General features: G+C 48.6%; 1 long non-coding RNA gene across 10 annotated transcripts; it reads right to left on the bottom strand.

Annotated features, from left to right (window-relative positions):
- Window positions 1-538: 538 nt before the first annotated feature.
- LOC139362458 (uncharacterized) lies at window positions 539-6,765 on the bottom strand. 10 transcript variants are annotated; one of them, XR_011621553.1, is made up of 8 exons: window positions 6,463-6,765; window positions 6,112-6,146; window positions 5,923-5,976; window positions 5,453-5,678; window positions 5,024-5,329; window positions 2,810-2,930; window positions 1,411-1,604; window positions 540-1,228 (listed from the first exon to the last, which is right to left on the bottom strand). It is a non-coding gene; the product is annotated as an uncharacterized lncRNA (long non-coding RNA). The 10 variants fall into 10 exon arrangements; XR_011621554.1 differs by having other exon boundaries at window positions 5,923-5,973; XR_011621556.1 differs by having other exon boundaries at window positions 539-1,228; window positions 5,071-5,329; window positions 5,923-5,973; window positions 6,112-6,765.
- Window positions 6,766-20,700: the final 13,935 nt, after the last annotated feature.

Genomic DNA, 20,700 nt, shown 5'->3' with positions numbered 1-20,700 from the left:
AATTTTTAAATAAGTCCTTAAAAGACTCTGTGGGTTTTTTTGGGTTTTTTTTGTTTTTTTTTTGAAACAGAGTCTCCCTCTGTGGCCAAGTTTGAGGGCAGTGGCATGATCTCAGCTCACTGCAACCTCCACCTCCTGAGTTCAAGCCATTCTCCTGCCTCAGCCTCCCAAGTAGCTGGGACTACAGGCACGTGCCACCATGCTCAGCTAATTTCTGTATATTTAGTAGAGACGGGATTTCACCACATTGGCCAGGGTGGTCTCAAACTCCTGAACTCAGATGTATCTCAATTTTTAAAAAGAGATGGTCAGAGTAAAATGAGGAAGAAGACGAGGGATGGCAGGGAAGAGGATGACTCCGAACTTGCAGCAACTGAGCCTGCTGTGGGCCTGTCCTGTGCCAGTGGGCAATCTGCAGATTTTCTCTCCTTTAATCCCCTCCCAGCTGTGGGAGTGAGGGAGGCACCCTCATTCACCGCATGTTACCTGTGAGTAAACTGAGGCCCAGGGAGGTGAAGCACTTGCACAAAATCACACAGCTGGGAGGGAGGAGCTGGGTTTGGGTCTGTCTGTCTCCAGCTTTCTGTGCCCTCTCCTTTCCCGCTTCTGGTCTGTGAGCCCTGGAAGGGCAGAGACGGAGCTCGTTCATCCCCCAGGCCTTGGCCTAGTGCGGGGCCTGTTCCCCACCATGTTCTCATTAAATGGTTCTTTAATTGCATTGAAGAGACTGGAAACTGGCAAGAAATGGGGGGATACAGGACAGCGCCATTCACTTCGTTCTCTGGGTCATCTTGGTTTCTGAAGATTGTTTTTAAACCTCCAACAATGACCCCTGAATGTGAAAGGAAAATGTTGTCCCAGGAAAAGGGGCGTCTGTGCGTGCAAAATGGGAGGCTGTGCCGAGAACACTCTGCCCGTGTTGCTCCTGCGTCGCCCGGTGTGGAAGGAGATGAGATTCATAAATGATACAGCTAATTGTGTTTTTCTACAAGATTAATTTTATTGTCCCATTATCTGCTCCTTCCGAGTCCATTCAGGGGTGGATTATGTCTTAGCTTTCATCTCTGGAGTTTTCATTAATAATTAGGTCACCTTTTAGCCAGGAGCCCTGGATATCTCAGGCCAAGGAAACTTCCAGCTGGAACGGAAACCCTTTGTGTTACAGCATTCCCCCTGCTACTGTGGGTGCCTCTGTGTCAGAGGAGATGGGCGCTTCCTCCAATATCCGCTGTCAGGAGTGAAAAGGCCAGTGGTTCTTTGGGCTTACTAGGTTCCAGACCCTGTCTGGGGGTACTTTTTTTTTTTTTTTGGTGAAATCTCACAATTGCCTGTGAGGTCAGGACTGTTGCCGCATTATACAGATGAGACGACCGAGCGGCCCCTCTGCAGGATTAGAGAACATGAACTCACCTAACCACCAATTTGAGCCTAGGTGGCTTGCCCCAAAGCCAGTGTTGTCCCCACGTTGTCACACAGATAGCTCTCACTCCAGAGTCTAGAGAGTCGGAGGGCGGAGTTCCACTCTCCCGAGATCTTGGAGAACAAGGTGCATCGAACATGTTGACATCTGCCCCATATTTTTGGCTGGTGGAGATGCGCAGGGGCTGGAAGGGTTGGAGACCGTTGACTGAGCAGCAACCATGCACCACATAAGCTCTATTTCTTTCTTTCTTTTTTCTTTTTTCTTTTTTTTGAGACGGAGTCTTGCTCTGTCACCCAGGCTGGAGTGCCATGGTGTGATCTCGACTCATCACAACCTCCGCCTCCCAGGTTCAAGCGACTCTCCTGCCTCAGCCTTCCGATTAGCTGGGATTACAGGTGCGTGCCACCATGCCCAGCTAATTTTTTGTATCTTTAGTAGAGACAGGGTTTCACCATGTTGACCAGGCTGGTCTCAAACTCCTGACCTCATGATCCGCCTGCCTTGGCCTCCCGAAGTGCTGGGATTACAGGCATGAGCCACCTCTCCCGGATACACACAAGCTCTATTTCTTATCTCTGGTCCTCACCATCATCCTAACAGGTAAAACACATTTTCTTCTATTTTCCATATTAAGTAACCGAGGTGCTGGGGCCAGACACTGAATGACTGGGACCCAATGTGGGACCCAACCTAACAGCGCATGTTGAGCATTTGGGATGTTTAGGATTCTTCACAGTAAGTAAAGCTGTAGTGAACAGCTTTGGGCATATTCTCTGTGCACATCTTTGATAGAAACTGTTGGTATAGGAATTCCTAGAAATGGAATTAGTGTTCAAAGGGTACAAGGATTTTCATCTATTATCTAATAGAGAGGCTAGGCAGCTTAATCCTTGGCTTTCCAGACTCCCTTGCAGAGAGGGGTTTCAGGAGATCCCCTCCTGGCCAATGGGACTCTATGCAGTCTTTGGGGGTGTGTGGAAAACCTTTTGTTCTCCTGTGGAAGAGGGACATACAAGTCTGGCATTATTCTTCATCCTTCCTCCTGCCTTCCATGTAAAAATGACACCTGGGCTGGGTACGGTGGCTCACACCTGTAATCCCAGCATTTTGGGAGGCTGAGGCAGGTGGATCAGTTGAGGTCCAGAGTTGGAGACCATCCTTGCCAACATGGTGAAACCCCATCTCTACTAAATACAAAAAATTATCTGGTCATGGTGCACACCTGTAATCCCAGCTACTTGGGAGGCTGGGGCATGAGAATCGCTTGAACCTGGGAGGCGGACATTACAGTGAGCCGAGATGGCGCCACTGCACTCCAGTCTGGGTGACAGATCAAGACTCTATTCCAAAAGAAAAAAGAAAGAAAGAAAAGAAAAGAATTGACACCTGGAACCACAGCAGCCGTCTTCCGTCCATGAGGCTACAGATCTGAGGATGGAAACCAACCCTCAAAATGTGGTCATCTTTGGGCCGACTGCACTGTACCATCCACCAGACACTTCTTGCTCTGTGAGAAAAACGAAGTCTTACTTACTTAGGCCCTTTTGGGGCAGGATTTCTGCTCCTTGACACTGAGCACACTCCTAAATGGCATCGGCTCAGACAGGTGAAATATAGCAGAGATGTGGGTTATCCCCAACATCTATTCTCCCCTTCTTCCATTGCAATAAAAATTCCCTCTAGGCATGAGTCTGCAGGAAATAAGAACTCCCTTGTCGTGTCTCCCTTTTGGCAAGGTGTGGCCCTGTAGCGACATTCTGGCAAGAGGAATGAGAGAAGTGCGCAGCAGCTCTAGTAGTGACCTTCCAGAAGGGACACTGGTGCACAGCCCTCTCCTTGTCTTGCTGTCCCCTTCTCCCTCCTGCCACCTGTTGTGTGGATGCCATCTTGGGCCATGAGGTTGAGGTTCCCACCCAGGATGGTGAAGCAGGGTCCTGGGAGGAGGTGGGCCTGAGGACCTCAGGGGGCAGCGCCCCTCCCTCTGTGACCCTGGACCACCTACAGACTGTAGCCAAGTCTCTCGTTGAAGCCACTGATACTTGGGATTTCCTGTCTCTCACCGTCAAAACTAATCCCTGCTGTACTCATTCCCTGTTGCCGCTGTGACAACCTTCCACAAACAGAGGCTGAATCCAGTACAGATGAATTCTCTTACCGTTTAGAGCTCAAAGCCTAAACTCAGCTTCACTGGGCTGAAGACAAGGTGTCGGTTCCTTCTGGAGATGCTGGGATAGAGTCGCTTCCCTGCCTTTCTCACTGTCTACTGGGTGCACTGATGTTCCTTAGTTGGTGGCTCTTCCCCTATCTTCGAAATACATCACTCCAATTTCTTTGTTCTCTTTCTTTCTTTCCTTCCTTCCTTCCTTCCTTCCTTCCTCCCTCCCTCCCTCCCTCCCTCCCTTCCTTCCTTCTTTCTTTTTTTGATGGAGTCTCACTCTGTTGCCCAGGCCGGAGTGCAATGGCACGATCTCGGCTCACTACAATCTCTGCCTTCTGAGTTCAAGCGATTCTCCTGCTTCAGCCTCCCAAGTAGCTGGGATTACAGGCACACACCACCACACCCAGCTAATTTTTGTATTTTTAGTAGACATGGGGTTTCGCCATGTTAACCAGGCTGGTCTCGAACTCCTGATCTCAATTAATTTGCCCACCTCAGCCTCCCAAAGTGCAGGGATCACAGGCATGAATCACCATGCCCGGCCAACATCACTCCAATTTCTGTTTCCCTTTTCACATTGCCATTCCCTCAGCCTGGTTCCTCCTGACTCCCTCTTATAAGGACTCTTGGGATGACATCAGACCGCCCTGAATAGCCCAGGATCATCTCTCTGTTCCAAGATCCTCCACATAATCATGTCTGCAAAGCTCCTCTTCCCATTTAAGGAGCCTTTTGTAGGATCCGGGGATTAAGACATGGACAGATTTTGGGGGATATTGTTCAGCCTACCTCACAATCTGGACTACATTTTTGTGTCTTCCCTAAATTCCTGTGATGAAACCCTAATCCCCAATGTGACATACTGTGAGATAGAGCCTGTGAGGAAGTGATAAAGGTGAAATGAGGTCATCAGGGTCGGGCCCTGATCCAATATGGCTCTGCCCTTGTAAGAAGAGGAAGAGACAGCAGAGCGTACCCTCTCTTTCCGCCACAGGAGGACAAAGTGAGAAGGTGGCTGTCTGCAAGCCAAGAAAGGAGCCCTCACCAGAAATGGACCCTGCCGGGCCTTGGTCTGGGGCTTCAGGCTTATGCTCCCACGAGCTGGATCATTGCAGTTATATAGAAAACAGGGCCCTGATTCGAACGTTGATAAACTGCCATCACATACACCTCTGGGATATTTGGGAAGTGTGACGGGAATCAGACAGGCTTGTACTCAATCTCAGATGTAGAACTTACTGACTCCCTGCTGGCAAGCAAGTCTCAGTTTCCTCATCTGTAAAATGGGACTGATGATCCCAGTGATGATGTCATGCAAGCTGGCTCAGTGTGGCTTAATGCCCAGCACTCAGTGGGCTTAGGGTATTGCTAAGCACATGCCCTCCATTGCCACTATCTCCCACCCCTGACTCAGCCACCCTGCCTTGCCCTTATTCACTCACTCATTCATTCATCCAACATGTTTTACTGAGGGTCTATCCTTACGAACCAGGCACAGCATGGGGCAGCAGGAACACACTGAATAGACACAGTCTCTGCTCTCCAAGCTCCATCATGGAAGTCCCAGTTTCCCTCTTCAAAGGGCTGACCAGTCCTTCCCCTAGAGTAATGTGGGAAGCTGTCAGGCATTCAAGCTGCAGCGCTGCTCAACTGCGTCCCACTCCACCATGGGGCTGGAGCGCTGCTTCCTCATCTGTGATCAGAGGCCTTCCTGCTCCTTGACCCGCCCTTGCAGGCTTGCCTCCCAGCTGGAATGGAATGAAAACAAATCAACACTTTGCAAACTCACAAGCACTATGGACACAAGAGGAAGCATTAATTTTTCCCCAAACAATAATAATCATAAGTCTTAGCCTTCGTTAAGCACCCACCATGGGTCAGGTCTTGTCCTCAGTGTTTGTCCAAATAATCTCTCACGACTCTCAGCTCCTTCTAGGAGGTGAGGAGTATCAGTGTCTCCAATTTCCAGGTGAGAACACTCATGTCCAGAGAGGCCCCTGCAGCTCCGTGCCAGCCCTCAGTGACTGTAAGGGTGGATGGACCTTTTCAAACCAAGGGGTCAGTGGTGGAAAATGGCTTGACTCTGCGTCAGAGAGGCTGAAGGGAAAAGGCGGGCAGCAGGATGTGTGAACCAAAGCCATGGCCTTGGGGGTGGGGAGGTGGGTTTTGGGGGGAGGGAGGCAGGTTTGGATCCTACATTAAGGAGGTGTTTTTCAGGCTATGGTATTTTAAAAAGAGGCATCACCCAGTTGCACTCTGAGCCAGTGTATTAGTTCATTGTCAAGCTGCTGATAAAGCCATACCCGAGACTGGGAAGAAAAAGAGGTTTAATTGGACTTACGGTTCCACGTGACTGGGGAGGCCTCAGAATCATGGCAGGAGGTGAAAGGCCCTTCTTATATGGCAGCAGCAAGAGGAAAATGAGGAAGAAGCAAAAGTGGAAACCTCTGATAAACCCGTCAGATCTTGTAAGACTTATTCACTATCATGAGAATAGCATGGGAAAGACCGGCCCCCATGATTCACTTACCTCCCCCTGGGTCTCTCCCACAGCACATGGGAATTCTGGGAGATACAATTCAAGTTGAGATTTGAATGGAGGCACAGCCAAACCATATCAGCCAGTGCGGAAGAAAGGAAAGCAAATCTATTGATTCCCAAACCATCAAGAGAGGCAGGTGCAATAATTTATCAGGGGACTTTGGGAACTAAGTACGTAGTGGGCTCAGGGAAATGAGGGGTAGGAAGTAGGGCTGACCCAAATCTATTCACAGGGAGACATATACCAGCCCCTTCAAGATGCTGAACACTCCCAGAGATAGATATTTACTGCTCGTGAAGAATGATTTCACCCATAACAAACTCTGAGCACAGGCCATACCTTTTGGAGTGGAATTCAGTATTTGCTAATAAAACAGCACTGATCAGAGACTGCCCAATGACACAATTGACAATCGTGCCACCCCAGGAGTGTTGATGAACCTGGCTCTGACCCAGGTTTCCTCAAGTGACCTGCAGGGATTCTCCGAGGCTCCCCAGGGCTCCTGCATCAATAGCAAAAGCCACTTCAGTAGCAGTAGCTTCTGTCTTCCAATAAGTTCACAAGCACAACATGTGACAAGTAGCAGAGTGGTGTGAGGAAGATAACTGGGCCAGACTAAAGGCAACACAAAATTCCCTGGGCACTTATGCCAGTTCTATGTTAAGTATTCTAAGGTGCATTATTACCTCATGTTGATGTCACAAAGATGTCATCATCCTTCTTTTTTTTTTTTTTTTTTCCTTTTTGAGACAGTCTCACTATGTTGCTCAGGCTAGTCTCAAATTCCTGGGCTCAAGCAATCCTTTTGCCTCAGTCTCTCAAGTAGCTGGGACTATGGGCTTGTGCCACCACATCTGGCTTCAGTCCTCATCTAAGCCAAATAAAATTTTGTTTCAGGGAGATTAGGTGCCTTGCCCAGATCACACTGGAATTCGTTGGCTATATTTTGTTGATTTTCACACCTATGTTCATGAAGAATTTTGGTTTGTAGGGGTTTGTTTCCTTGTTATGTCTTTGTCTAGTTTTGGCATTAGAGTCATGCTAACCTCATGAGATTAGCTGAGAAGTGTTCTTCTATTTTCTCAAAGAGATTCTGCAGAGTAGTTATCCTCAAATATTTGGTAAAGTTAGCCAACAAAACCATCTGGGCTTGGAAATGTCATTGTTAGATATCTTTAATTTTGAACTTAATGTATTGAATAAATAGAAGACTATTCAGATGGTCTAGTTCCTCATGCATGAGTTTTGGTAGTCTGCAGATTTCAAGGAATTGGTTCATGTAAAATTTTTGGTGTATTAGTTCCTTCTCCTGCTGCTAAAAGGACATACCCAAGACTGGGTAATTTATAAAGAAAAGAGGTTTAATTGACTCACAGTTCCTCAGGGCTGAGGAGGCCTCAGGAAAATTACAATCATCTTGGAAGAGGAAGCAAACACGTCCTTCTTCACATCGTGGCAGGAAGGAGAAGAATGAGTGCCCAGTGAAGGGGGAAGCCCCTTATAAAACCATCAGATCTCATAAGAACTAACTCACCATCATCAGAACAGGATGGGAGAAACTGCCTCCATGATCCAATTATCTCCACCTTGTCCCTCCCAGAACATGTGAGGATTATGGGAAATACAATTTGGGATTTGGGTGGGGACACAGCCAAACCATATCATATGAGACATATTCATTTTATCCTACTAATGTCTGTATGACCTGTAGTGTTTACCCATCTTTCATTCTGGGTCTTGGTAACATATCTTCTCTCTTTTTCCTTGGCCAGTCTTGCTAGAAGCTTCTCTCTCTCCCACTTAGCAATGATGCTCCAGCTCCCAGCCTCCTTTCTCCTCCTCTGGCAGTGACCCTCCTCTGAGCCTCAGCACTTGATGGTTTCACTCCTGTCCTACAGAATTGGAGATCCTTAAGTTGGGAGGGCCCTTCAGTGACCCCTGGTAGAGGCTTCTTCCTGGGTGCTTCTAGGAAGACTGGCTGGTGGTCAGGCTGCCTCCATGCGCCTCTCATTGGAACCTGAGTTCTTGTATCATGTCATTTGTTTCTACTTTTGGCAACTTTCCCATCAAGGGCAATAACTGCTACCACTTACCAAGAGTGGCAACACGGCTATTTGGGTGAGAGTCTCATGTGTGACTCTGGCAGCCACTCCCTGGGCACTCCCCTCTATCGAGTTCTGGCCCTTTGGGCTCCAGGCTTACCTCCATGCCTTCTTCTCTGTCATATCATGCTGGATGGTGCCAGCCCTGGAACCAGGCTGCCTGATCAGAGCCCAGCTCTGCCCTAGGTCACCAGCTGTGTGACCTTGTGGAAGTTACTGAAACTCTGTGCCTCAGTTTCCTCACCTATAAAATGGACCTAATACTAGTTTCACTTAGAAATGTTGGGAAGATGAAGTTAGAATCATCCATGTGGCTGGGACATAGTAAGAGCCCAGTGTCAGCTGTGAGTTTTAATCTCGTGCTAACCCATCAGAGAGTGCACCCCTGGCATTTCTTTTCTCCAGGCATTCTTGGCACCTTCAACTGTTTTTACCTAGCTGCACCTTCGTGTCTAACCTTTTACCTTCAGGGTCACCCCAGGCAAGACATGTGCTTGTTCATCAATGGGCCCCTTCCAGGGTGAGTCCTGAACTGGCCCAGAATTCAGATTCGGCATCAGAGGTGAGATGTGTAAACACGATGCTCTGGGGGTTCCTGAGAATCTCCACAGGGAGGTTATTCATGAGGTCTCCAGACAGAAGGGCCCTGAGGAAGGGCAGGGAGAACATTCTAGAAGGAGCAGCCCCTTGGCACATCTAAGCAGGGCTAGATGGGGCATGTGGAAAGGTGAGGAGCTGATGTTGCTGAGGGAAGCAGAAGTCTTCAATGGTGGCTGTGTTTGGCTGCACCACGGCCCCCAAGGATACCCCCGTCCAAATCTGCAGAACCTATAGTTGTTACTTTATATGCCAAAAGGGACTTTGCAGCTGAGACCAAGTTAAATGTTTTTGGGTGTAAAGCTTATTCTAGGTTATCGGATGACCCGACCCCTGAATGTAATCACAGGTGTCCCTATAAGAGGGAGGTTTAATGCAGAAGAAAAACTGGAGCAAGAGGTGACACTGCTGCCTTTGAGGGTGGAGGAAGGAGTTGCCACCTGAGGAATGCAAGGAATGTGAAGAAAGCAGCTCCTGAGCTGGAAATGGATTCTCCCAGGGCCTCAGAAGGAGTGCAGCCCTGCCAACACCTTGCCTTAAGCCCCATGAAACTCATTTTAGGTCGCTGCCCTCCAGAACTGCAAAAGAATACATTGCTCTTATTTTAAGCCACTGAATACATGCTAATGAATTTGTTACAGCAGCCACAGGACACTGATACACAAGGCTAAGGGATAGGTTTTGGCTGTGTCCCCACCCAAATCTCGTCTTGAATTCCCATGTGTTCCGGGAGGGACCTGGGGAGAGGTAATTGAATCATGGGGGCGGGATTCTCCTGTGCTTTTCTCATGATGGTGAGTCTCACGAGATCTCATAGTTCTATAAAGAGACATTCCCCTGCACAAGTTCTCTCTCTCTTTGCCTGCTGCCATCCACGTAAGATGTGACTTGCTCCTCCTTGCCTTCTGCCATGATTGTGAGGCCTCCACAGCCATGTGGAGCTGTAAGTTCAATAAACCTCTTTCTTCTGTAAATTCCCCAGCCCCAGGTATGTCTTCATCAGCAGCATGAAAATGGACAAATAAACCTAGGGAATTTTTAACTTCCTCCCAAGCATACATAACCCAGTGAAGAGTTTTGAGCAGGGATGTTTAAAAATACAGTGTATGCATAGGACATCTGAAGTCCCTGAAGGCCCACAGATCAGAAGATGCCTCCATTAAAAAGATAGTTTTTCACTCACAGTTTCCAAGGGAGGAAGCAGGCCACACCCGGGACCATACAGGAAGATGGGTGCAGTCAGGAGGAGGAGGCAGAGGGGAGAGCTGTGAGTGGGGACTTTGACTGTGTTGCTGTGGGACAGAACCAGCAAGAAAGGTAGGCAGGCTTAGGATTGGCCAGCTTGAATAACTGAAGCTGCTCCAGGGCACAAGGCTGTCCCTACCAGTCTGGTACCTGCCCTGGGCTGATGAGGACAGGTAGATGTGGCTGGAGCAGTGGAGCCTAAAAAAGCAGGTGGCTGCAGCACGGACTATGGGTTGGTTGGTTTATATTTGAAAAGTGCCTCTACCCAGAAGAGGACTCCTCTGAGGAGTGGGGGAGGTGATGAGACAGGCAGGAGGTCAGACAGGGTGACTTAAGCCATTATCAGGTTGTTCAGAACAAGGCCTTTCTGGCCCATGCATGGAGGATGGATGTCAACAGTGTCAAGTTCACAGAGGCTAGAAACACAGGTGACACCAGGTGTAATGCATTCAGGCATGTCTCAGCAAAATCACCATGGTAGCAGGGTGGAGAGACCCCCTCTGGCAGCTGAGCAGGCACAGAGGGCTGTGTATTCAGTAGGTGCATATATTAACCCTCCTGCACCCTCTGTCCCCTCCCAGCCCCTCCTGGAGCTGCCTTTCCTCTCCCTACCCCAGTCTGTGCTCTGACCACACTGCAGTCTCGTGGGTGCCCCCCAGCACCCAGCAGCCCTTTCCTTCCGCATGAACTCCTCCCCATCCCTCCGGGCCAGTGCAGATGCTACTCTCCCCTGGAGAAATCAGCCCCGACAGCACCCGCCGTGCATACACGGTGCTCCCTGTGCATTCACCGCGAGCTCCCTGCCATGTTGGGCACTTCTCAGAGATCACTGGGTTGGCTCTGATGCAACTGCCAACATCCAGTCATTTTTGACCTACAAAAAGTGGCAATTTAATACAGTTCAACCTAAATCCTTCAGTTAATCCTCAAAATAATTGTGTAAGTTAGGGGCTGTTTGCCAGTGATGAAACTGAGACCGAGATGATTTGGGAATTTAGTCACAAAGCTCACGTTCATTTTCTGTGGCTGCCATGACACACACCACGGTTTGGGTGGGTTAAAACAACACACATTTATTCTCCCACAGTTCTGAAGGCCAGAAGTCTGAAATCAGGGTGGCAGCAGGGCCGCTGCCCCCGATGGCTCTAGGAGAGAATTCCTCCTTGCCTGTTCCAGGCCTTCTCTTTGGTCTCAAATCTCCCTCCGCCTTTCTCTTGCAGGGACCCTGTCACGTCTTTGGGATCCACCTGGATGATCCAAGTTGATCTCCTCTGGAGATCCTTCACTGAATTGTATCTGCAAAACCCTATTGCCAAATAAGGTAGTTGACATGGTTAAGCTCTGTGTCCCCACCCAAATCTCATCTTGAATTATAATAATCCCCATGTATCAAGGGTGGGACCAGGTGGGGATAATTGAATCATGGGGGCAGTTTCCCCCATGCTGTTCTCATGATAGACAGAGTCTCACTCTGCTGCCCAGGCTGGAGTGCAGTAGTGGAATCTCGGCTCACTGCAACCTCTGCCTCCCAGGTTCAAGCAATTCTACTGCCTCAGCCTCCCAAGTAGCTGGGATTACAGGTAAGTGCCAACACACCTGGCTAATTTTTATGTTTTCAGTAGAGACGGGGTTTCGCCCTATTGACCAGGCTGGTCTCAAACTCTTGATCTCAGGTGATCTGCCCACCTCGGCCTCCCAAAGTGCTGGGATTACAGGTATGAGCCACAGCGCCTGGCCTAAGATCTGATAGTTTTTTAAAGGGCTTTCCCCTTTGCTAGGCTCTTATTCTTCTTCCTGCCGCCATGTGAAGAAGGATGTGTTTGTTTCCCCTTCTGCCATGATTGTAAGTTTCCTGAGGCCTCCCCCATCATGCAGAACTGTGAGTCCATTAAACCTCTTCCCTTTATAAATTGCCTGGTCTCAGGCAGTCCTTCGCAGCAGCATGAGAACAGACTAACACAGTGGCACTCGCAGGTTCTGGGGATTTGAGCACAGACACATCTCTTTAGGGGCCACCATTCAACCCACTACAGCTCATAAGTGGCGTCATCAGCTGAGCCCAGGGTGTCTCCAGTCACAATGCTGGTGTGTGGTTAGGGCTTGCTTTTGTACCACTTCCCCACCTGACACGCATTGTGTCTGTGTAACACCTGCCCAGCCCCCACATATGGACTTGGCTTTGGTCATGTCCAAGCTCCAGATCCCAAATCATCTGGAAGCCTCTTTCTTACCCTCCCGAGTGTTTCCCCACATGTTCAACACACACTCAGGGTGGTTTTCTTATGCCTTTAATTTCTCGGCACAAAACAAGTCTAAAAATAAGCATTCACTGCTTCTCGTCAAAAAATTCTGAAAACCATGTGTAGGAAGAGCCTGTGTTGACAAGGGTATGAATATCCTGGTGGCTGATATCAAATGGGGCAGTTCCATGTGCTGGGTTCTGTGCAGGACACAAAGCTGACACTGGCCAAATCCTGCCGTGGGCAGCTGACCTGTGAGCAGCTGTGCAAAGCCCACACAGAATGAGCTGTGAACCCTGAAAATCTGAGACAGGTCTCAGTTAATTCAGAAAGTTTATTTTGCCGGCCGGGCATGGTGTCTCATGCTTGTAATCCCAGCACTTTGGGAGGCCGAGGCGGGCGGATCACGAGGTCAGGAGATCGAGACCATCCTAGCTAACACGGTGAAACCCCGTCTCTACTAAAAATACCAAAAAAAAAAAAGAAAGAAAGAAAGAAAGAAAGATTGATTAGTCAGGCATGGTAGCAGGCGCCTGTAATCCCAGCTACTCGTGAGGCTGAGGCAGGAGAATGGCGTGAACCTGGGAGGCGGTGGAGCTTGCAGTGAGCGGAGATCGCGCCACTGCGCTCCTACCTGGGTGACAGAGTGAGACTCCGCCTCAAAAAAAGAAAAAAAGAAAAAGAAAGAAAGTTTATTTTGCCAAGGTTGAGGACACACGCCCATGACAGCCTCTGGAGGTCCTGATGCCATGTACCCAAAGTGGTCAGAGCACAGTTTGGTTTTATACATTTTAGGGAGACATGAGCCATCAATCAACACATGTAAGATGGACATTGACTTGGTCCGGAAAGGTGGGACACCTCGAAGCAAAAACAGGACAACTTGAAGCGTGGAGGGGGCTTCCAGGTCCTAGGTAGATAAGAGACAAATGGTTGCATTCTTTTTATTTTTTCTTTGAGATGGAGTTTTGCTCTTATTACCCAGGCTGGAGTGCAATGGCATGATCTCGGCTCACCACAACCACTGCCTCCCAGGTTCAAGCGATTCTCCTGCCTCAGCCTACCGAGTAGCTGGGATTACAGGTATGCGCCACCATGCCAGGTTAATTTTGCATTTCTGGTAGAGACGGGGTTTCTCCATATTGGCCAGGCTGGTCTCACACTCCCAGCCTCAGGTTATCCGCCCACCTCAGGCTCCTAAAGTGCTGGGATTACAGGAGTAATCTGGCCTGGTTGTATTGTTTTGAGTGTCTGATTAGCCCCTCCAAAGGAGGCAGTCAGATATGCATTTATCTCAGTGAGCAGAGGGGTGACTTGGAATAGGATGGGAGGCAGGTTTGCCCTAAGCAGTTCCCAGCTTGACTTTTCCCTTTAGCTTAGTGATCTGGAGGCCCCAAGTTTCTTTTCCTTTCACATAGCGGCTGTCTAGAGTGAGAGAGCTGAATGGGGAAACCATTTCAAGGACAGGAACCAAGACGTTGTTTCCTCCTGACTTCACTGAATCCCCCTCAGTGCTCTGTCGCAAAAAGTATTATTATTCCCACTTTAAGGAAGAAGGCAGCAGTTCAGAGAGGCTGGAACCGTAATAGGCTTGTTGCCCGGTGCGTGTGGCAAACCAGCATGCCAGGACATGGTTGCAGCAGAGGAAGAGGTTCCATCGTAGGGCCACCAAACGAGGAGATGGAAGGAAACCTCAAATTCATCTCCCCAGGGAGTTTGGGGCTGAGGTTTTTCAGGGTTTTGGAGTGCACTGATGTGTGGAGGTGGTTGATTGCTGGAAGAGTGCAGGATACAGCCGTGGAACCTGGACCAGGGAGAGGAACCGCTGCATTCTCCCGCCCATCCCACCGTCCCGCTGCCCGCAATTCCTCCCCGTTCCTCTGGAGGGGGCTTCAAAGTGTTTGCTGGAATTCAAGGTGTGAGAAGCATCTTAAGGGATCCTTAAACAAAAGCCTAATGATCAGAAAGCCGAGATAGTGTAGCTTATTAGTCTATTCTCATGCTGCTAATGAAGACATATCCAAGACTGGGTAATTTATAAAGAAAAAGAAGTTTAGGCCGGGCACAGTGGCTCGTGCCCATAATCCCAGCACTTTGGGAGGCTGAGGCAGGTGGATCACCTGAGTTTAGGAGTTCGAGACCGTCCTGGCCAACAGGGTGAAACCCCTTCTCTACTAAAAATACAAAAAATTAGCAGGGCGTGGTGGCCGGCGCCTGTAATCCCAGCTACTCAGGAGGCTGAGGCAGGATAATAGATTGAACCCGGGAGGCAGAGACTGCAGTGAGCAGAGAATGCACCATTGCCCTCCAGCCTGGGCAACAAGAGCAAAACTCCGTCTCAAAATAAAAATAAAAATAAAAATAGGGCTGGGCGCCGTTGCTGGAGCCTGTAATCCCAATACTTTGGGAGGCCGAGGCAGGTGGATCACTGAGGTCAGCAGTTCGAGACCAGCCTGGCCAACATAGTGAAACTCCCTCTCTACTAAAGATACAAAAAATTAGCTGCGCGTGGTAGAGCGCACCTGTAATCCCAGCTACCCAGGATGCTGAAGCAGGAGAATCACTTGAACCCGGGAGGTGAAGTTTACAGTGAGCTGAGATTGCGCCACTGCACTCTAGCCTGGCAATGAGAGCGAAACTCTGTCTCAAAAAATAAAAATAAAAATAAAAAAGAGGTTTAATGAACTCACGGTTCCACATGTCTGGGGAGGCCTCACAATCATGGCAAAAGGTGAAACGCATGTCTTACATGGCAGCAGGCAAGAGAGAATAAGAGCCAAGTGAAAGGGGTTTCCCCTTATTAAAATAATCAGATCTCGTAAGACTTATTCACCACCACAAGAACAGGATGGGGGAACCGCCCCCATTATTCAATTATCTCCCACAGGGTCCCTCCCACAACATGTGGGAATTATGGGAGCTACAATTCAAGATGAGATTTGGGTGGTGACACAGCTAAACTGTATCCTATAGAATTTCTGTAGGAACAATGGGGATGCAAACGGGTTCTTAAACAGTCTTATGACCCTAATGTCAGAAATCCTACCTCTAGGAACGATGGGTAGTGTCTAGTGCTACATGCAAATGGTCAGTGTCTAGTGCTACGGGACTTCTAACAAAAAGGAAGTGAGCCAGAGTGTAGCCTGATGAAAGCTTAATTATAACTAGATTTCTGTGCAGAATTCTTATTAACCCTGTGAGGACGGCTTCAAGGCTAAGTGAGTTGGTCAAGGTCATACAGCCACAAGCAGCGCAAGTGGGTTTTGAACCCCTGTCCCTTTAACTCTACACTGGGTAGGGGATTGAGAGGGGAGGGGACTGAGATTGGAAAGACTGTCGTGAAAGTGACAATTGTACAGAGCTCAAAGGCTCAGGCTGCTGGGGGGTTGTGGGCTGGGGTGCAGCCCACTTGAGAGGTTAAAGGTCAAAGGTGCAGAGCAGCCACACTCCAGGAGGATGATGTTGTGGATGCCGCACCGTGGGTCAGCTGGGCTGAGGCTGGGGGCTTTCCCTGCTGCCAGTCCTGTGTTTCACAAGCAGGTCCCCTGCAGTAGCCTGCAGCGTTATTGCCTCACAGACAATAAATTAGGGTCTTTAAACCATAAAATTGGCATTTGGACTCTAGTCATGTGCGAAGGGCTCAGCCCGCTTCTGTGAGCTGTGAAACAAAGCATCCTTGGTTATGAATAAATTAGGTCCTTCCCCCTTGCAGGGGGGACAGGCAGCTGGGGAGATGGTGCATGATTCCAAAGCAGGGAAGAAAGAGCATGAGGTGCGGGGTTATTTCAGGAGGCAGCGACCTGAGAGTTTATTTATTTAACAACACTTAGATAGGACTACCTTCAAGCCAGGCACGTTCTGTGCTTTACAAAGATTAGTTCATTTAATCCTCTGACACCCTGGGAGAAGGAACTGTTATCATCCCCATTGTACTAAGAAGAAACTCAGGTACATAGAAGTCATTTGCCCAAGATCGTGTAGCCAGTGTGTGGCAGCAGGGTGACCCAGGTGGCCTGGCTCCAGAATTCTTGCTCTTCTTCCCCATTGCTAAACGGCCTCTTCATTTGGTGACAGTCTCTAAAGAAGGTCGAATTCATGTGGGGGCCTTGAACCCTGTGTTAGAAGCTTGACTTCGCCCTGGGTGACGAAAGCCTCTAGATGCTAAAATGACTGAACGTGAAATGGTGGAGCCATTGCACTCACATTCATAGCAGCATTATTCACGGTACCCACGAGGTGGAAGCGATCCAGGTGTCCATCCATGGACGAATAGATCAATAAACTGCGGTGGTCTAGCCATGCAGTAAAGTACTGTCCGGCCTTAAAAAGGAAGGACATTCTGACACATGCGCCAACAGGGATGAATTTGGAAGCCTTTAGGCTAAATGAAAAAAGCAGTCACAAAAGGACAAGCAGTGTGTGATTCCACTCATGGGAGGTATCTGGCAGTCAAATTCAAAGAGGCAAAAAGTAGATTAGAGGCTACAGGGGCTGGGGGAGACCATAGGGAGTTACTGCTTCATCAGTACAGAGTGTCTGTTTGGGGTGATGCAAAAGTTTTGGAAATAGATTGTGATGATGGTTATATGACAGTGGGAATGAAATTAATACCAAGAAATGGTATTATAAAATGGTAACACACGCCGGGTGCGGTGGCTCATGCCTGTAATCCCAGCACTTTCGGAGGCCGAGGTGGGTGAATTACCTTAGGTCGGGAGTTCAAGACCAGGCAGACCAACATGAAGAAACCCCGTCTCTATAAAAATACAAAATTAGCCGGGTGTGGTGGCACATACCTGTAATCCCAGCTGCTGGGGAGGCTGAGGCAGGAGAATCGGTTGAACCTGGGAGGCGGAGGCTGCAGTGAGCCGAGATTGTGCCATTGCACTCCAGCCTGGGCAAAGAGAGCGAAACTCTGTCCCGAAATAAAATAAAATTAAAAAATGGTAACATAAAATGATAAATTTTATGTTATATATGTATTTCACCTCGATTTAAAAAACCCAGTGGAGTGAAAGGAGTTATTGTCTTCATTTTACAGAGGAGCACATGGGCAAGCAGGAAAGGGTAACACGTCCAAGGCCAAATAGCGCCCTGCAGAGCACATTCGTCTCCATTAGAAAATGTCTCTGCAGCTCCAACTGGACAAAGAGCCCTCTGCCTGGGGGCGGCCCTGAGCAGCCAGGGCTGAAGTTGTGCGGGGGACAGCAGGCAGAGCCAAAAGGCACAGGGAGTGTGGGAGTTATGCTCCTGCCTTCCAGCAGCTCACAGGGGTGGCCCTGTGCAAGAGCTCTGTGTGGGGGTGAGGGTGGGGGCCACGGGGCTGAACTCTCCAGAGAAGGACCCAATTTACACTCAGGGAATGTGTTCCAAGCAGAAGATCTTGCCACAACGGCAGAGAGAGAGATTTCTGTGTTTGGCCCTATCTCCTTAGATTGACTTTTCCTGAATCACAAAGGCTCAGGGAGGAGGCAGGAGTGGAGAATAGCTCTCGGGATAAAGGAGGTCATTGGCGATCAGGCGTTTAATGCCCGCCCTTAATCTGGTGAATATGATGCTACAGGCGAGGTGGCCATTTTTCCCGACTGCAAAGAGAGAGTCCAGCCTCATAGTCCCAAGGAGGCCCCAGACCCCGCATCTAACAGCCATGGACCTGTGCGGGTAAGAGGTGCTGGGGGTGGAGAGGGCTTGGCCAGGGATGTTCTGAGACCCTGGGAATACTCGGTCCACCAGCAGGCCTGGGGGTCCTGCTCCCCCTGAGCTGTGACCTGGGCCATGTCTCCCCTTCTCTCCCAGCATCCTCCACCACAGGCTCACTGGCCCCCACAGGACTAGCCATCCACAGTGCTGTGCTGTTAGCAGGCTAGTCCCTTGGCTTCCTAAAGAACAGCCTCCTCCTCATCCAACCACTGTGCTCCTGTGTCACCTTTTCTAGAAATTCCACCCCAGGCCTACAGGGAGAGTTAGCTGCCCCTCTTCTCTGTCTGTCTCTGTCTCTGTCTCTCCTATTGCCTTATTACAGGGGGAACCATTTCCAAGGGAGGACCCAGGTCAGTTATCTCTGGAACTTGTCAGGCCTGTTACACGGCTGGTGTAAGATCAATATTGATTGAAGTGAATTGGATTAAAATGAAACACTGAATAGAAATGAAATGAATTGAAATGAATTATAAATACACTGACTACAAGTATATGGAATGAGTTGAAAGGTGACCTCCAAAAAGAGATGGCCATGTCCTAACCCTTGGAACCTGTGAATATCACCTTATTTGGAATAAAGGACTTTGCAGATATAATCAAATTGAGGATCTCGAGATGAGATCATCCCAGATGATCCTGAACCCCAAATCTAATGACAGTGACCTTATAAGAGACACATAGAAGAAAGAGGAGGAGCCCACATGAAATGGAGGCAGACATTGGAGTGAGGCAGCTACAAGTCAAGAAACACCCAGAGCCACCAGAGGTTGAAAAGAGGCAAACAGTTGTCACCTAGAGCCTTTGGAAGGAAGTGTTAACCTTGAAGAATGAGATTCGGAGAATGTGATTGAGTATAGAGTTTATTCAAGGGCAAAGCTTAAGGATGGCTACCAGGGAAAGCACCAACTCCAAATGAATGGGCTCAGAGTTTGCAACATGGAGGAGTTAAGGTTTCGATGATATCAGTAGAGAAGTTCCAGCAAGATTACATCAGCTACTCTACAGGGCCAGGTGCATACATCACAGCACCTGGTTACAGATTGGTTACAGATTGCTTCATACCAAGGAAGATTACTTTATTACTCCATGAGGAGGGGCAGGGATCTGAAGGGATCTTATCTCCGGTGCAGCTTGGATCTTCTTAATTATTAACAAGAAGAAATAAAGGCAGAAGTTGCAGCTGCAACCCATGTGACCAAGACCGCATAGCCACATTGCTCTCAAGGCTCAGGTTAATTGGAGGTTTCAACAGTTTTAAGCTTGGATTATTTAACTTCACATTTCCCCCTTTTCATCAAGATCTTTTCAAGAAAGCTTCATAGATGAACTCAAATGGTTTTGGCTCCTTTTATGTCGGGACCTTAGTCCCTTATTGCTAGAAGGTTCCTTCCTAGAGTGTCATGTCCATGGCAGGGGGAATGTCAGGCTATCAACCTGATGAGGTAGGAGCCTAATTTAAAGCAATAAGAGGAAGTGACTTTGTGACCTGAGTCAGGCTACACAGCTGCATCTTCAGTTAATACAGTTCTTCAAGTGACCATTAATTTCGTTTTTTCAGTTATGAGTTGACTCCATTGCAAATACATTCTGCAGCAGCAGTGAAGACAAAAAGAAGGCAAAACCCCCCAGGCGCGGTGGCTCACGCCTGTAATCCCAACACTTTGGGAGGCCGAGGCGGGTGGATCACTTGAGGTCAGGAGTTCAAGACCAGCCTGACCAACATAGTGGTCTCTACTAAAAATACAAAAACTAGCCGGGCTTGGTGGTGGGCACCTGTAATCCCAGCTACTCGGGAGGCTGAGGCAGGAGAATTGCTTGAACCTGGGAGGCTGAGGTTGCAGTGAACCAAGATTGTGCCATTATACTCCAGCCTGGGTGACAGAGTGAGACTCCATCTTAAAAAAAAAGAAGAAGAAGAAGAAGAAGACAATACCCAGCAATGATGATAATTTCTAGAACAAGTAATAGCTTTTGCCACCAAGTTTCCCAAGATCCCAACTAGCTGTTTAGCCAATCATTTAGGGAGGGCATTGGATCTGAAAGGATAATTATTTGGGTTTTCATATCAGCCATTAATTTAGTGATGTTATCTGATTTATCTGGGATATAGATACAGTAACCAGTTTTTATGATAGCATAGGTTCCCCCTTGGGCTGCAGTGAGTATGTCTAAAGCCATATGGTGTCAGGTAAATGCACCTGACAGCAAACATTTAAGCATATCCTGAGACTGACCCTGTGTGGAAGATGCACCTGAATGTGTATTCCCAGCTAGAGAACCTGGGAGTGTATGGCTTCTCGGCCTTTTGGCTAAGATCAAGTGGAGAACCTGGGAGTGGACAACCTGGAGATTCATTCCTTATCTATGGTAAACATCTGAGTCCTCATCCCATCCCATTGAACATGGGCCATACAGGGCACTGAGGTTCTAAGTTTTGGGTTAAATGGAGGCTGCCAGGTGTAGGTTGTTAAGGGGAGAAAGTGTTAAGTGAAAATGCTATATGAACTGCATGCTGTTTGCAAGCATTTGTGGTTTCCCTGCTCGGCCTGCCACCACTAGACCGTTTCTTATTTCTTTTTTTTTTTTTTTTCGACAGAGTTTTGCTCTTGTTGCCCAGGCTAGAGTGCAATGGCATAATCTCAGCTCACTGCAACCTCTGCCTCCTGGGTTCAAGCGATTCTTCTCCTACCTCA

Source organism: Macaca nemestrina, chromosome 3 (genome assembly GCF_043159975.1).
Source record: "Macaca nemestrina isolate mMacNem1 chromosome 3, mMacNem.hap1, whole genome shotgun sequence".
Lineage (NCBI taxonomy): Eukaryota > Metazoa > Chordata > Mammalia > Primates > Cercopithecidae > Macaca > Macaca nemestrina.
Note: the sequence above shows the minus strand (reverse complement) of the source record. Positions and strands in the feature narration are given on the sequence as shown.